General features: G+C 48.6%; 1 protein-coding gene across 3 annotated transcripts in view; it reads left to right on the top strand.

The window, feature by feature from the left end:
- ZHX2 (zinc fingers and homeoboxes 2) overlaps nt 1-18,103 on the top strand; it is a 164,698-nt gene that overhangs the window by 14,683 nt on the left and 131,912 nt on the right. The window lies entirely within an intron of this gene.

The following is an 18,103-nucleotide window of genomic DNA, read 5'->3' as shown; positions in this document are numbered from 1 at the left end:
GTTTGGTGAGCAGTACATATGTCTGACCTGTGAAGCCCTGGACTGGCCGTGCTATTCCAGCAAGTCATTGTTCCTGTAAGCCTGGCTGGGGATCAGGGAGTAAAGAGGATCAGTGGCAGAGCCCAGACTTGAACACAGCTTCCAGACACTTAGTCCAGTGCCACTTTGGCTCTAAGGACAGCGCTCAGTTGTCTCTGTCAATTGGGATGTGGAGGAGCCGTCCTAATGCTCAGAAAGGCCACCAAACACTAAAAATAATTTTTGCAACATCTTTACCTTTCTTATATTGTGTAGAATACCATTGCAATTTGGATTTACATTGAACATCCAATGCGAGGTAAAGAAAATGAACGTTAATGAGCCCACAGCTGCTGCCAAGCACTAGTGAGTAACTCTGATGGCCAGCATTTGCCTCGAGAGTGCGATGTGCCAGGCGGATTCTCAGCTCTATGTGGGCAAATTTATGTACTCCACCCAACTCCCCTAGGAAGTCCTTTACTGTTAATTTCCTCCTGAGAGAGGCCTGATTATCTGTATATAACAGATGAGGAAACTGAGGCTCAGAGAAGTCACATGGCTAGGAAGAGGCAGAGCCCAGCCTCACAGGCAGATCTAGCTGATCCTCAACCCAACACTCAATTCGTGAGGTTTGGGAGTATGTTGGGGGGTGCAGGAAAGGCCTAGGATTGCGTAGCGGTGCTATTCAGGTGAGTAGTTGAATGCTTTGGGGGTATTCTGCCATGCCTGTCTATTCCGAGGTGTGCCGGAAGCATTACGGATGCTGGACATTTGGTTTATTCATACAGGAAATATTCAGGAACCTACTATGCATCAGACACACTGGTAAATACTAGAAGTACTGAGGTGCTTTCAATCTGATTTATTTCTCCGTGGGACTTTCTAGATTTTCAAAAATGTCCTTGAAAGATAACTTCAGGACCTCGAGCATTCCTGCCTGGAATGATCATGTATTTGAGTTTTGGCTTCAAGAACATGGCCTGTGGCACCTGGGCTCTGCTTGGAAAACAAGGACCCCCTTCAGCCAATTGATCCTGTGATTGAACAGCCCAGCGTTTGTTGGTTACCAACTTCACACTAATTCCTGTCTCAGACGGTCAGCCAGCCAGTGATAAAGCCAACATTTGAGATCACCTAGTCCACCCCTCTGAGGTTTTATAGTAGAGGAAACCAAGGCTCTCTCTAGGTTGTGAAATACTCAAGGCCCTTCTGCTTCTTTAAAATGTTTCAGTCTCAAAGCGCATTCCAGAGCAACAGATTTTACCAGTGATTCAAGACGTGTTCCTCCCTCTACTGCACTTCCATTCAGGAATGTTAAGGATACAGGGTTCTACCCCTCTTAGGCACTTTATACTTTCGACAGTATGCCTTTCCATTTACCCCGGGTGCCCAGGACAGGAGCACTGACCAGCCTCATCTCCCGCCTAGCCCCCCAATTTGAGGGGGTGATTGAGGAAGCAGTCCCTCCATCATGGAGAAGGTAAAGGACACGTACAATGTCAGATGATTAGCAGTGGAACCTGGGCTCCAACCCTGTGCTTTTTGTTTGTGCTTCACGTGTGTGTGTGTGTGTGTGTGTGTGTGTGTGTGTGTGGTTTTCTTGTTTTTCGGAATTAGAATTTTATGGCCAAGTTCTCTGACAAAAACTAATCATTTTAGACTTTCAGGGTGGGGGGGTGGAGGTGGGGGAGGTATATGTCTGGGGAAGTATGTCTATTAAATAGTTTTGGTTTTGGTGAACATCACATTTTTTCACTCAGGGTTTAAATTGTGCAGTTTGGGTCTCCGAAAGTAATGGCATGACTCGGTTATCTCCGCATGACTCGGTTATCTCCGCGGTGAGGAGAACTTGGCTTTCGTGATCCTGGTAATCCGAGGAGGGGCCTGCAGGGCTCCATCTTCCTGACCGTGAGAAGTTTTCCATCCAGGTGACAGGGCTGGATCCGGGGCTGTGGGAAGCCTCCCTCATTCTGAGATTTTGGAGGAGTCCTGTCCTTCTGCCTGCCCACTAACCCTCCGCCTTTGCTTTGCACAAAGGACGGGCATTTGAATTTACTTACGAGAAAAACAAAACGCTTTTGACTCCTGTAGCTCATCTGGTGGGGCAAGCGTCCGTCTGTCTTGCAGTCAGATGCCCTTGATGACAGAGGACCCCAGCCACTATTACATCTCTTTCATCGCGGCTCCATCACATCCTGCCCTCCTCTCCCATCCTGGGTTCACACGGTGGCTGTGTGCCAGGCCTGCAACCCCTTCCGAGAGGGGCAGGAACCGTGTCCTGGACAGTACAGTGGAGCCCCAAGCTCTAGTGGCCACCCCTTGCGCAGAGTAGTTGCTCAGTAAATATTTGTGGAATTTCTGAGGCAGGCAGCACTAGTGAACCCACAGTGACCCTTATCCAGGACACAAGCTGTTGGAGATTTGGCACATGGGTCATTTGTTCTGGCAACTAATGAAACATCTTTGCACCATGTGCTATCGGCAACCCTAAATGCAGGTTAACAGCAAATGCTTGCATTAGTCATGAGGATAGCTAGTGGTCACTTCGTGCCAAGCCTTTTCCCAAGGGAGGAGAGAGCAGTGGAGGGCGGGGAGGCAGGGTGGGAGGGAGAGAGGATGGAAATCATATTAAACCACAGAAATAAAAGAACAAAGAACACAGGTTTCCCCCCCAGTGAAAACCATGTGAGAGGCTTGCCTGCAAGACTTGTAAAAACATAGCAAAAACCTGCAACTGGAAGTTATATCTTGTGTAGACAGGTGCGCATGCACACACATACACATACACGGGTTATACACACATACACAGGTGAACACACACGCCACGTACCCACACACAGGTGCACACGCACACACATACACACACATACACACAGCTAAAACATAGTACAGCTGAAAAGTTTAATTTGTGAGTCTTTTATTTGATAGGACATAGGTATTGTGTACTACCTTAGTCGCAGAAAATACACATTGAGACTAATTGTTTTGTAAGTTCTGAGCTGTAGATACTCTGTGAATCAAGGCTTTTAATGAATGAAAAGACTGTTTGTGTAGGGTTGGTTGAAATAACAACCCATGAGAAAATTCTTAATCCTAGGTTTGCAGAAGGGGACTATTTATTCCCTAATTACCTACTTCATTGTGGGTGCCTATAATAAAATTCTCAGGTTATATTGGGCAAAATTGGGCAAAGTGTAGTTTTTAATAAAATAATTTTTTAAGGAAACATATTCCTGCAAATTTCCCATAATGCCCCTTTTTGTGAAATGAGTTTCATAAGTTGGGACTTGACATCTTTGCTCATGAACAGGATTTTGACACGGAGCTTCTATTCAGGGGCTCTGGAAACACAAGGGGAATGTTTTAATTTCGGAAGAGGAATCTAGAAAGTAAGGAAGCAGAAATGTTTGGCAGTGTCCTCCCATCCCCCCCCCCCCAATTCATGTTTGGAGGAAGGTGACTGCCAGTTCTGGACAGTCACTGTCTTTCTGTTCAGATGAGCCCTCGTGGAACTTCCCCACGATTCTGGAACAAGTACGTGGCCTGAAAGAAATTCCATGCACAGATGGGAATCAGGAGGCCTGGAGACACCCAGCTCAGCCACCCGCTGCCTGCTGACATTGAGAGGGTCGTTCTTTCCCTCTCCAGCCTCAGTTTCCCTGCTCGTAAAGTAGGGGTGACCTTACAGCCTCTGAGCCACTTCTCTTCCCTGAAGTGTGCAGGGCCGGTTGTCTCTGCCCGCTCCAGGTTGGCAGGACTTCTGCAGGTAGGGCCGGCTGTCAGATGCCTGCTGCCACCCTGGCTGCCTCCGAGCGGCCAGTTGACTCAGACCTTTCTAGAAGCCTTGTACAAAAGAACTCGACTTTCCACCGAAATTTCCCGTGGAACTATGATGACGTTTCCTTGGAAAACCCACGTGGTGTTGAGCAAGCAGGCTGCTCCGTGCAGCTGCCGACAGTCCAAACTCCCAAGGCAGTGGGTCTGCAACTGATTTACAGGGAAGCACCGAGAAGGGGCGGCTGGTGGGGGTTGGGGGTGGCTGGAGAGAGGGCTGGCAGGTTCTCAGGTCCCAGTGCCTGGCTGGAAAAGTTAACCGGCCATCTCCTCGAGGGGGACAAAGCCATCTCCTCGAGGGGGACAAGGCTGGCCAGACCTGCCCTCCCACCCCTCCTCCTCTGGAATGCCGTGTTTATTTATGGCTCTGTGGATCCCTGTTTCTCTTGGGAAATCACTTCTCCCAGGGCTGGGGGAAGCTGTCAGGAAGTCTCCAAAGCAGGCTCCTTCCCCCCGCCCCCAGCAGTTAGAGCTTTTGGACACCCGGGATTGGGGGTGGGAGATGCCTCAGGAGAACAGGAGGAGGTAGGCCCGCAGGTGGTGTTGGGGACTTCTGAGTGGTCAGCCTGGATTAGCACCCTCTCCTTCCCCCTTTCCGGTTCGGTTTGGAGCCTGGAAAGAGGGTGGGGACTTAAAAGTGAAAGCAGCCAAGCAAAAGCAGCCGAATTTCCCTCTCCCTTCCCCCGCCCCAGCGAGCAACCCCAAAATGATGCCAGGAGCAGAGGTGCGAGGGCTCTTAGGTTAGTAGGTGGTCAGAGCCAGACTTGGTGGTTTAGCCATCTGGTGTCTTTCTATTCGAGGCTGTGATGGTGGCTCCGGGCCCACCTCGCATTCCTTGCCTCTCGTCGCTTCCTCCAGAGACTCGTGCTAGAACTCACTTTCCAGCTCTACCGTCGCCTCCACGGGGAAGCCTTCCCTGAAGTGGTCTCTGCCCCTGCCCCTCCAGACCAGGGTTTCTCTACGTCAGCACTGCCGACATTTGGGGTCAGGCAGTTGTCTGTCGTGGGGGCTGTGCTGTGCCCCTTGGGGTGTGGAGAGCACCCCTGGTCCTCCTCCACCAGATGCCAGCAGCACCTTCCCCCAAATGCCTCCAGATGCAGCCAAATGTCTCCTGGGGGGAGACTGTCCCCTCTTCCCTCCCTCCCCCTCCACTGCCAACCTTGGGGCCAAATCACATGCCCTGTTCTGTTTCCTTCACAACCCTCTTCCCTCCCTGACATGATCTTATTTTTCTCTCTTGATCCCGCTGGTGCGCAGCCCTGGCGGCCCGTTATATTCACCTGAGAAGCTTTAAAAAAATCCCGACGCCAGGCCCCACCCCAGGCGATTCCACCAGAATCTTGGGAGAGACTCCTTAAAAGCTTCCTGGCTTGGTCTGCTGGGCAGCCTGGGTCGAGGAACATTTTGCTCTGTCCCTCTGGCGGGTAAGCCACCACATGAGGGAGGTGCACGGCGGCCTTGACCACACCTGTAAGTCCAGAGAACGATGCCCGGCGCACAGTAGGACTCGGCACTGAGATCCCACGAACGTGCAAACACTCCAGACAACCCATCATCACTAGTAGGTGTTCTTTGTTCTTTCGCTATTACCATTCGTTCGCTCAACAAACATTCATCGAATGCTTGCTGTGTGCCAGGTGTGGTGGTGCTACATGCTGGGGATGCCAAGCTGAGCAAAACTGAACCCCCGTCTTCTAGGTGCCTCCAGGCTCCTAGGAGGCAAATATGTAAAACGCGAGGTTGCCCATAGGATGCGATCGTTGCTAGACTGGCGGTGTGCAGAAAGCAGCTAGAACAGAGAACACGGAGTTCCTAAAAAGACACGAAAAGGAGCCTCGTTTCTCTTAGCGAGGTGTTTTCCTTAGTTTTGACACTTGGGTGACATCACAGCAGCTGAGCCAGCTGAGGTCCTGGGAGGCCACCTAACTGCCGATAGGAGCCACCTGCCTAACGTGGCCCCGTCTGGGTTCAGACCCAGATCTGCCTTCCTTGAAGGCCCGTGTTCCTTCCAGGAGATGCTACTGTGTCCAGAGCTGAGACTGGAACACAGGACCCTGGGTTGGTTCTGTGTGCACAGCAGCCACTCGGTGCACTCAACCAGCGCGTAGGATGCCCGCCGCTCCCACCACTAACCTGCTGTGGACCATCCATCTCCTGCCCCCAAAGACTTTTACCCCCGAAGCCCTTTCAGTCTATGAAACCAAGAATCAGACGGTCTTCGTTTGACTCCTCAGAAGGAGACCCCAAGACAAAGATTTAAGTGAAGGTGGTTTATTTGAGAAGTATAGGAAGCTCTGGCAGGGAGCCAGGAAGGGAGCCTAGGAAGAGAAGGTGGGGGGGGGACACGAAATACTTTCCAGCAAGTTACCACGGTGGGCACCTGGGGCCGCAGCTCACGGGACCGCATGGCCCACCCAAGAGGTGTGGCAGGCATGGGACTCACCAGTACCCACTCAGGAAGCAAAGTGGGCCCGGAAACCAGAGAGAGCCCCCAAGCAAGGAAACACAGGTGTTGGCAGTTAGAATTCTATGAGGCTCAAGTGCGCGGAAGGGGGCACGCGGTAGGGCACGGGCGGCATCTGCTCAGACCCAGAGGAGCGCTTCTCAAATATCATTTTTTTTTCAGTTGTCAGTCTCATTTTGGGGGCACCTGTTGTATACAGAGCTCCGGGCTGGGTTTGAAGGTTTGAAATAGACATTCTGTCTCGGAGGGGCTGGCGGTCACAGACAGGTGACCAGAGCGCTGTCTGTGTAAGCCTCACTTCTGCAAACACTGGTATGAAAAAGGTCCAGGTCCTCAGCCCAGCATTCGTGGCATTTCCCTGGGCAGGATGCAGGGAAATTCCCTCCCTCTCGTCATTCCCTCCCCCTGGAGCGCTCTGCTCCAGGAGTTTTGAACTGCTTGCAGCTCCTGAAAAAGCGTCTACTTTCTCTTCTCCCTCTGGACCTAAATTTATACGTGGTAGCCCTTCTTCTTTGTCCCCAGAATAACTCCCCATCGTTTATGAGTCGGGTTAATATCTCCTCCTCCAGGAAGCCATCTCTGACTAACACTCCAATCCAGGTGCCCTTGGCTGTTGTCAGGGTCACTATTCTTATTCCTCTCGGAGGAGTTGTCATAGAAGCTTGTCATCACATCTTCTCTGTAAGCTTTGGGGAAGCCATGGATACATGTTTCCTTTTCACTGGGCGTTAAACTAGGCCTGGGTGTGAAAGCTAGGCCTGAATTTCAAACTTAGCTGAACAGCTTCCCAGTTGTGAAACTGGGACTGGATTTCAAGCCTCAGTTTTCTAGTCCTTAGAAATGGGCACAATAATGCTTCCCTCACAAGAGTGCTGGAAGCATTAGAGAAATTCATGAAAACTGCCTAGGACACAGTATACATACAGGCATCTGAGTCAGGGCCCCCAACAGAACATGGAGTAGTAACGGGAATTAGTGAATGGACCGTTCACAGGTTGGTGCGCAGGGATGGGTAGAGCCAGCAGGAAATGGGGAAGCCCTGGGTGAGCAACAGCTGCAGGGCCCAAAAGAGCAAGCGGAGGGGTGGCCCCTGGAACCGGAGAGAGGCTGTGTTACATGATAAGTACCAACTAACCTTGACTGTGCACCTGCTATGGCCACTGTTCTAAATCACTTAAGCCGCATTTATGGGGTATTCCCGTTTGTCCCATTTGACGGATAGGAAAGGTGAGGCACAGAAAGATTCATTTTCTCTGGGTCTCGAAGTTGGGGTGGGACCTTGCTGTCCTATGACCCTCTGATCTGTGTGGTTGGTGAGCGGGAGCCATTATTGCGTCTACTGCTACTTTGTCGCGGTGGCTGGGCCCTAAAATGTGAGGCAACGCGGGCTCCTAGGCGGGCTCAGGCGCTCTCCAGCCAACTTATTAGCTACAAATTGTAGCCATCTCACCTGGGCCCTAAGTGGGCATATTTATCGAGTAATGAAATTGAAAGTCTCATCCCTTTAAGCTTCTGGTAACGTAGGACATGGTTCACTCCTAAGAGTTTTAATACTCGTGCATATTTGTTGACTCCATGAATCCTTTTTGACATTTATTCAGGATTTCCAGGGTGTATGGGAAGGAAAGCAAAACACCATCGTCAGTGTTGTAGGTAGAAATAGAGGAATAGGGTTTTCCATTCAGATTGAAATGTTAGGCACTTGCAGGTGGCCTTTGAATTTAGATGGCAAATTTAACACTCCTGTCAGGGGCCACCCAACCTGGTAACCACAGCCAGCATCCTGCCCAATGGGCACCCCACAGCCAAGATAGGGATCGTGGTACCGACACACAGGGCTTAGGGCGGGCCATGTGAGGCTCCGTACTAATCACTGATGTTGGGCTTCTGTGTGCCCGGCCTCCTCCCAAGATGTTAACACAGGTTTACTCATTCAATTCCTATAACTACCTTCTAGGGTGGGGTCTATTATTAGCCCCATTTTGCAGATGAGGAAACGGAGGCACCAGGAAATTAAGTAATTTGCCCGAAGTCACCCAGGTGATGAGTGGAAGACCGCTAATTGAAATCCAGAGTCTGACTCAGGATACCTTCTCTGAACTTCAGTGTTATTGCCTCTCTGTAAGATAAGGCCCTCTTATTTTACGAGTGAGGCTCAGAGAGGTACAGTGACTTGTCCAAAGTCACCCAGCCTTGTTAGCAGGAAAGTTCAAAAGGGTTCTTAGTGACTCCTTCGGACTCTGAGCCATCCTATCGCCTTTTTTTTTTTTTTTCAGTTTTCTTACTCACCTGTAAAACGGGGCTAATAATTATACCTTTAAATATTTTGAAGAGACTAATAATCATTTCTGCCCTGACTCCTTGTAGATATGAGGACCACATACAGTGTATGTGGGCACCTCATGTAAACTGCAGGGTGCTAGAACAGGTTTCTAGTAAATGACCGCGCTGGCCTTGGTCAGCAGAGTTCAAAGCACATGTATTAACCTACACGGTTCATCCTTCATAATCCATAATCCTCAGCACACCCTTTCAGGTTTGCAGCTGCAGAATCAGTTGTAGGAAGGAGAGTACCTTGTCAGGATATGGAAGCTAGTGAGGGCGCTTTCTAAGATTTGAACCTGACCAGTCTGGGTTGGAGCTCCTTACCAGCAGCTATGTTATTTTTTTTTAATTATTTTATTTTAGAGGCCGCACATGTGAGCAGGGGAGAGGGGCAGAGGGAGAGAGAGAGAAAGAGAAGAGAATCTTCACGCTGAGCGTGGAGCCCGATGGCTTGATCCCACAACCCTGGGCTCATCACCTGAGCGGAAACCCAGAGTTGGATGTTCAAACGACTGAGCCACCCATGCGCCCCCACCCCCAGCAGCTATATTATTAACAAATCTTGTCAATGTTACATTTTGCACCTCACACACATTTTCTCAAGCACTAGCTACAGCCACAAAATAAAGGAAAATCATTTCTTTATAAAACCTGAATCTGGGAGGGACTGGTCTTTTTTTTTTTTTTTTGCAACATCCTAACAGAGATGATGACAAATGCCCTCTGTACCACCTTTCAGCATGAGGAAGCTTCCAGAGGGAAATAAGGGCCTCAGAGACCCGCCCTCTGAAGTCCTATTAGCAGTTGTATCACAGCAGAAAGGGCAGAGACGGCTGAAGTGGCTAGAGGAGGAAGAACCCAAAGAAACTAGAAAGAAGAGCTGAAAACAAACCTCCCAGGGGCAAAGACAGCTCATTTATGCGCGATGCCATGGTGTTACTTAGTTATGTCCGCTGGAAGTGATTTTAGACCATAGGTAACCTCACAAGCCATCGGGGGCACATGTGCCTGATATGACCTGAGCCACATCCTTTACTAGGTAAGCTCCAGACAGGCTGGCTGTGGGGTGTGAAGTTTAAGAGCAGGACCAAGGGGTGCCCGCGTGGCTCAGTTGGTTAAGTGTCCAACTTCGACTCAGGTCATGATCTCGTGGTTCGTGAGTTCCAGCCCCACGTCGGGCTCTGTGCTGACAGCTCAGAGCCTGGAACCTGCTTTGGATTCTGTGTCTCCCTCTCTCTCTCTCTGCCCCTCCCCCACTTGCGCTCCGTCTGTCTGTCTGTCTCTTTCTCTCTCTCTCAAAAATAAACAAACCTTAAAAAAAAAAAATAGCAGGACCAAGAGTGAGGCAGACCTGAGTTTGAATCATGACTCCACCCTTTTCCAGCCGTGTGACCCGAGGCCACAGTGTGCCACCATTTCATCATCTGTGAAGAGAGGTAATCACTGTCTACATAATACAATATTTTTGCAGATTAGAGGAAATCCTATACTTGGAGAAGTGGCTGCCGAAAGAACTAGAAACAGAAAGATTTAGAAAAGGTTGCCTCTGGGGAGTATGTTGGAGGGGGTTAACTTTTATCATAAGCCGGTGGTTTTCATTATAAGCCTCTGTAGTATTTCATTTCTTAGTTATGAGCATGTATTTCTTTGCTAAAAATGGTTTGAAGACGTTTTATGAGGGGCGCCTCGGTGGCTTAGTTGCTTAAGCGTCCCAACTCTTGAATTCAGCTCAGGTCACGATCTCAGTATCCTGAGATTGAGCCCTGTGTCAGGCTCTGCGCTGACACCATGGAGCCTGCTTGGGATTCTCTCTCTCCCTGTCTCTCTGCCCCTCCTCTGCTCAGTTGCTCTCTCTGTCCCAAATACATAAGTAAACTTAAGAAAGATAAAGCATTTTACAAGATCATGTAAACCCAGCACTGTGCAAAATGCTTGGCCAATAGTAAGGGTTTAATAAATGCAGGCTGTTTTCCTGGATTCCTTAAGTGACTCGCTGTCACTATTTCCTGAATGCTTCAGGGACGCAGTCTGGGGTTGCTGCTTCAGCTTAGAGCAGCCGAGTGCTCCACAATTACAACAGGCAAGTGATTTGGACAGATCTCTTCTTGCCAAATGAATCATTTTGCTTCCTGACTCTAATGCCATCTCCCCTCCCTGCCACCAACGTGCTGGAGAAGGCAGACAGTGCCTCACTACAGGTCTCCCCTCACCCCTGGATTCAGCTCGTGGTGGCCCTAGCTTCCTTAAATCTCCAGGTTCCCTGGACTCTTCGGCCAGGGCTGTGAGAGGGAAGAACGAATCCGGCATGGCCTCCCCGAGATCCAAGTGAAGCAGATTCGCTTCATTTCTTCAAAAATGGCTTTTGAGCTAGTAGACGAGGAAAACGCCCCAAGTCAAGCATCTCTGGTGTTAATCAAGGTGTTTGAGAAAGCCACTCATGAGTTCTTTGGAAACATGATGGAGAAATGTTGGATGATGCCATTGGATAAGTTTGCAGGTTAAATGACCGCACCAGAGGGTATTGACAGATCTGAGTAGAATTGTCCGGACTGAGGTTCCTGGTGGCGAGTCTGGCTCTCTGGGCTCACCCCTATTCTAACCTACATGCTAGCCCTAGGAGTCATCCAATGTGTGGCCTTTGGAACTCACACTGCTTCTTACAAGCTACAGTGATACGGGAAGGTGCTTCACTTCTGAAAACCTCAGTTTCCTCATCTGTAAAATGGGGGATAGTAACACCTGCCTCATCAGTTTGTTTAAGGGACAAGGCAAGGAGAATGCCTCGTGCCACGCCCGAGACCTTGCAGACCTTCAGGCAATGGTTACTTGCATTTCACTGTGGTCAGAAATAACACGAAGCTGGGAGTATTAGTGGGTTTATTGGATGATAAGCACAGCCATTTAGAAGATCTCAAGAAGAATGAGCCAAATCTAGTGACTTGAAGAACAGCATCAAGTCCCACGAGAGAGCGGGAGACAGAACCCTGAGGCACCGCAGATCCTGGGTGGGAAAGGCTGTATGGGCTGCAGGTCCGGAAGGACTAGCGGTGTGAAGAGGGATGTGGAGATAGTTTTTAGCAGCATCGGAACAGAGTGTGTCCAGAGCGAGCCAGTCACAAGCCTCCTCACAGAATTGTGCTCAGCAGTTTGCAGTATTGTGTGCAAAGTGGGACATTCTCAAACTAATACGTGGAAGGAGAGCGACTAGGATCGAAAACAGTCTGGAAACAAAGAACATAAGGCTTCACTTGTTAAAATTTGGAATATTTAGTTGAAGTTTTAGGGGTCAGTAAATGGCACAGCGCTGTTGCTTGACCAGGTTCGAGACCAGTCAAGAGAGATACAAGTGGGGCACCTGGGTGGCTCAGTCGGTTGAGTGTCCGACTTCAGCTCAGGTCATGATCTCATGGTTCGTGGGTTCAAGCCCCGTTTCAGGCTCTGTGCTGACAGCCCAGGGCCTGGAGCCTGCTTCAGATTCTGTGTCTCCCTCTCTCTCTCCCCCTCCCCAGCTAGTTCTCTGTCTCTCTCTCAAAAACAAGTAAACATTAAAAAAGAAATTGTTTTTAATGTCCACTTTGTTCCTTACAGAGCCAGGCTAGTGAGCATGACTTACGTACATCCACTGGCTAGAAGGTCTTTCTAACGCCCCCTGTCCTGCACCCCACACCACACAGAACCCAAGGAGGGAACTGTGAGCCTGCAAAGCAGACTCACTCACTTAGAGCCATTGCTCTGTCTGATGGCAGAGCCAGAACAGGCAAAGAAATTGCATCTGTGGAGCTTGCAGCTTAACTTCATTGAGTCAAGAAATGGACCAGTGACTCATCCGCCAGCGAGATGCTTTACTCCACTTCTAGGCGAACGTGGGTGACAGGGATGGAAACAGGTCCAGGGTGACTAAGTAAGGATCCTTCCTCATGGAAAGAAGGCAGGGGAGGAGTAAGAATCTCCCCTTAACATTTAGGAAGGCTGCCCCAAATTCAGTAAGCACCTTCTTGCTGTACAAAGTGCTCTTCATTCATTCATTCATTCATTCCATATCAAATAGTTACTGACCACCTGTTATGTGCCAGGTAGTCTTCTAGGCTTTTGGGGGACAGAAACAAAATAGAATCCTGCCCTCTTGGAACACACATCCTTGGCCTGGGAGGAGACAGACAATAAAGGGTAGTAGTCATCATAAGCAAGGAAATCGTGCACTATGCAAGAAAGTGATAGTAGCTGTGGAAAAAATAATAATCCAGTATTTGAAAATGGTGTGGGAGTGAGCCATGGGACTATTTATGGAAAAAGCATTCCAGGCAGAGGAACAAAGCTGGGGCAAAGGCCCTGTGGTAGCAGTGTGCCTGGGGAGTGGGAGAAAAGCCAGGAGGCCAGTGTGTGGAACAGAACAAGTGAAGGGAGAGACGTGGGCCAGGAGACACAGGAACTGGATGGTCCAGAGCCTTATGGGCCATGCTCAGGACCCTTGTCCACCTTTACATGGGATGCGTGATTTCGTTCGCACTACATGATGTGGTGTTATAGGATAGTTATTCCTATTATCGTTGTTTACAGACGAATAAACTGAGATTCACAACCAAAGTCCCCTATTTTTTTCTCAACTTTTTTTTTTTTTTTTTTTTTTTTTTATTTTTGGGACAGAGAGAGACAGAGCATGAACGGGGGAGGGGCAGAGAGAGAGGGAGACACAGAATCGGAAACAGGCTCCAGGCTCTGAGCCATCAGCCCAGAGCCTGACGCGGGGCTCGAACTCACGGACCGCGAGATCGTGACCTGGCTGAAGTCGGACGCTTAACCAACTGCGCCACCCAGGCGCCCCTAAAGTCCCCTATTTTTACAGCTGAGAAAATTAATACCCAGAGAGATGAAGTGATTTGCTCAAGGCCACAGAGTGGGCAAAATGGCACTGGCCTAGGACTTGGGCCTCTCGATTCTCAGTCCAGAGCCTTTTCCCCCACACTTCTACCCTGGAAATGAACTGCCCTTGAAGGAGGTGACCCTGGGCCTCTCTTGCAGATTCAGGTATAGATCATGGAGTTCTTAATACTGTGTTTTCTTTTCAGATCTTCTATGTGGACTAAAGAATCTCCTTCCTAGTAAGGGGGTTGGTGTGGAAAAGCTGTTAAACATGCATGTTAATGAACACGGAATGAGGGGAAGGCCAATGACTGTAATATGGCCAATGCAAGCTGGATGCTAATTGCTTCCTATGTACCTGGTCCTATTGTGAGCTTTGGACGTGTATTCATTCATTCATTCCTCACTAGCACCCTAAGGGGTAGGTATTGTTATTATCCTCATGTTATAGATGAGGAACTGAAACACAGATAACTTGTCCAAGATCACACCATAAGTAAAGAACGGAGCAGTACTCAGAGTTCAGGAAGTCTGGCTTCAGAGTCTGCCCTTAACCCCTCTGCTCACACTGATGGACCAGGACCAAAGGAAGTTACACCAGCTGCAGGATTGGGGTCACCAAAAGCATTTCCTGTGGGCAACTGGGGAGTGGATGAGAGCCATCTTTTACTTTCCCACATTCTTACCTGGAAGATACTCCTTTCTCGAAGCTTCCCTTCAGACACAGGGACTTTCAGAGCTTAACTGGCAAGATGACTTTCAAACACCTCCCTAGGAAAGAAGTCTCACCTCCCCTCTGTGACTGAAAGCATGACTGTTTCTGCTTGGAGTTATTTTAGGAGAGAGAGAAGCCATTCCCATGGACTGAAAACAGCACTCAGTATATGCTGATCTGTTAATAATGATAATGAGCATTTATGTGGTGCTTACACTTTCCAACAGGCTGTCATACTGAGTCATTAGATCACTCAGTCCCACGAGGGTTCTAGGTTGTCACCATTTTATAGATGAGGAAGCTGAGATGCACTGGGGGAGGTTAAATGGTTTGCTTAGTCACACTAGTGAGATGTGGAGAGAGACTTGGACCCAAGTCCGTATCGAAAGTTCTAGCTACCGGGGCGTGGCGCAGTCGGTTAAGCGTCCGACTTCAGCCATGTCACGATCTCGCGGTCCGTGAGTTCGAGCCCCGCGTCAGGCTCTGGGCTGATGGCTCGGAGCCTGGAGCCTGTTTCCGATTCTGTGTCTCCCTCTCTCTCTGCCCCTCCCCCGTTCATGCTCTGTCTCTCTCTGTCCCAAAAATAAATAAGCGTTGAAAAAAAAATTAAAAAAAAAAAAAAAGTTCTAGCTACCACTCTGTGCTGGCTGAACAGCCACGCTCAAATATAGCCACTAAGACTTCAAGTTTCCCCCACTGTCCTAGAGTCGAGTGTCCCTATGAAACCTGTCGTGAGCAAGCTGAAGCAGCATAAAGCAAAGAAGCAATTACCATTCATTTGTATAGGAAATTTTTCAGCTCCCCAAGCCCCCAAAAAACCTCTCAGGCTTTTCTGATACCTTAGGACACATCTTGCTAAAGGATGCACAAAATAAGTCAAAGCACACGCAGTTGATGCCGAGATTCTAAGTGTAGGTCCCAGGGAAGGATCTTGGTGGGGCCACTCTCCCTGCTTGGGGTGCAGCTATCTCTTTAATGGCTGCTGCAAAACTAATAATGCTATTTTCATTTTTTGCCCTTTTTTCCGTAGAAAGTCCTTTTTTGCATTAGCAAAAAGCCAGGTACTAATGGAGATCTCTCATAAAGGTGAGGTGGCATAACACAAACTTTCAAAAGGGGGAAAGCTGTATATTCCTGAATCACGTGAGCCCTTCAACCCATCTTTTCTCCTGAAGACAAGCATAAAGAGCCGTGGCAAATTCCTGGGGGTATTTACTTAGACTTGAAAGATATTGGAGAAACCAGTTTCTAGGATTGAGTCTCCACTAAAAAAGATTGTTTTTATTCCCTAGGATCTGGCTGGCTGTGTCTGTTTTACTAAATTAGGTTGCCGACGGATTGACACCCATTGGCCACGTTTAGGAGTTTGTGTTGATATTACTGTTGTGAAAAAGCACATATTGGTCCCCACCATCTATATGCCTGTGACTAATTTTTTTTTCTCTCTTCCATTTCGTGCAACTTTTGCTTACAGCCTTCTTGGCGTAATTGACACATTGGCTCGGGCCTCCAAGACTGCCAACTTGGAGCCTTGAATCAGTTAAATCAGTTATGACAGATGTGATTATTTACAAGAAAATAGAAGTCACTATAATTAGACCTTCTAAGGAGTACATTTGGGTGGAGAATGAGAAAGCACAAGTCTGATCTGGCATGATGTGTTTGGATTTCAGCCCCGCGCAGGTTCTTCTCTGCTCTGTGAAAGAAGGTGTTGGGGCGTCTGACACCCTCCATAGACACTGCCATGTATCAATTCTCGTGACAGAGCTATTGATAGATGGAAAGGCGAGGTGGTAGAGGGGGCATTAGATTTGGCCCCAGAAGTGGTTTCAGTTCTCAGCTCAGCCGCTTGTCCTTACATCAGTATCTTTTTTTTTTTTTTTTTCAGTCATACAATGGGGGTTAAAAAAAAAAGAATCCCTATCGTACCGCGTTGAGAAAATGAAAAGTGACAAAGACAGGTGTCTAGCACTGTGCCTGATATGAGGCACCATGCACGGGGCTCCTACCCGTCTTGAGCATGACCCTTGACCTCTCCGAGCCTCACCTTTCTCATTGGAAAATAGAAGTGAAAACCATTTCATACAGTGGATGTGAGAGTTGGAGGAAATGAAGTATGTGAAAGGGGCTTCATGACCATTTGTTGCTATTTCATGCTTCCATCTTCCTATTTTTTTTTAATCCATAGTAGTTTTGGGGGACCTGGGTGGCTAAGTTAGTTAACTGACCATCTCTTGATTTCAGCTCAGGTCAGGATCTCACCATTTGTAAGTTTGAGCCCCACGTTGGGCTCTGTGCTGACAGTGCAGAGCCTTCTTGGGATTCTCTCTCTCTCTCTTTCTCTGCCCTACTTCCCCTCTCTGTCTCTCAAAATAACAAACTTAAAAAAAAAAATCCATAATAGTTTTGATTCATTGCATGCATCATGGGCCAGGCACTGTAGTAAGCTGGGTCATCTTCTCCGTCAGGTACGTAGGCATAGCGCCTAGTGCCACGATATTTTCAGAGCCCCACAAAATGTTTGATTTTAATTTCCCTTAAAATCAGAAGGAAAAAATGAACATAATAATAATGAATATAAAATCAAATATAGAAGTAAGAAATAATAATAAGCATCATGATTTATCTGGCCTGGATTGTACTCCTCTTTATGCCGATGTAATATTAAAAACCCAATTTTTTCTGTTTTTTTATTTCTTTTTTTTTTTTTTTTTATTTAATGCAGGAAGGGACCCATAAAGGCAAAAATGTATAGGGCTCACAAAAGTCGTAATGCAGCCTTGATTGTGAGATCTTCACAAATGTTAGCCCAGTCATTCTCAGGAAGGTTTTTTAAATTCTCATTTTACAGATGAGGAAATTGGAGCTTCAGGAGGTTAAGAAACTTATCCAAAGCCACATGGCTAGTAAGAGACTGTATTAGGTTGGGCTAACAGCGGTAACCCCCAAATTTTAATAGCGTAACGCTTTAGGAGTTTATTTCCTGCGAACACGATTCAGTGCAGATGTTTGGCAGGTGGTCTTCCACACAGGGATTCGGGAACCCGGTCCTGGGAGCACTCTGGGTCAATTGGTAGATGGAAGAACCACATGTGGGAGGTTTTCAGGGGCTGGGCCTGAAATTGCCCCACATTACTTCCGCTTTTAGTCCACTGGCCAGAGTGTAGCCACATGACCATCCTAACTGCAAGGAAGACTGGGAAGTGGAGTCCAGCTGCATGCTTGGCAGGAAGAGAACATGGATAATGGGGAACCCTCTCAATCCCCGGACATGGTGACAGTGTTGGATGCCAGCCCACATCTTTTCTACCCCAAGTCCATGCTCTTTCCACTCTAATTAGCTGATTCTTGCCACAAAGCCCCTTTATGGGCCCTTTAATCCTGCCAGACTTGCTCGTTTACTGTGCCCAGCACCAGACCTTTGCCTGCCCCGTCCCCCTTGCTGTGGTAGGCGCTGGGAAGAGAGATGCACTGGGAAGGCGCTCCTCCTGCCCTGGAATTGCTCGCAGGCTAGCTTGAGAAGACCGCAGCCTGGTGCTGTGTGCTCCGTGTCTCCCAGTACCCAGCCCAGTAGTGCTTCTGGGCATGTGCTGAAGCCAGAGAATACCTCCACAGTGTGAGAAAAGGAGGCTGCACAGAAGGTCTCAGAGAGCAGGAGAAAAGAGGTTTGAGCTGGAGTCTTGGCTGGACCGGGAGCCTTGGGCAAGGCATCAGCGGTAAGGGGGTGGTAGCAGGTGATCTTGCAGCACTAAAATGCTGCAGTCCTGGTATTGCTAGTTATTTGCCAAAAGCAAATTGTGTGGCCCTGCCCTTGAGCTGTTAACAGTGTTTGTTGCCTTTGAACCCCCGTGTTCATAAAGGACAAAACGGCTGGAGCCAGCTGGAGG

The sequence above is a fragment of the Puma concolor genome, chromosome F2 (assembly GCF_028749965.1).
Source record: "Puma concolor isolate L17-30 chromosome F2, mPumCon1.1.hap2, whole genome shotgun sequence".
NCBI lineage: Eukaryota > Metazoa > Chordata > Mammalia > Carnivora > Felidae > Puma > Puma concolor.
The sequence above is the reverse complement of the archived record's forward strand: the minus strand, read 5'-3'. Positions and strand labels throughout refer to the sequence as shown.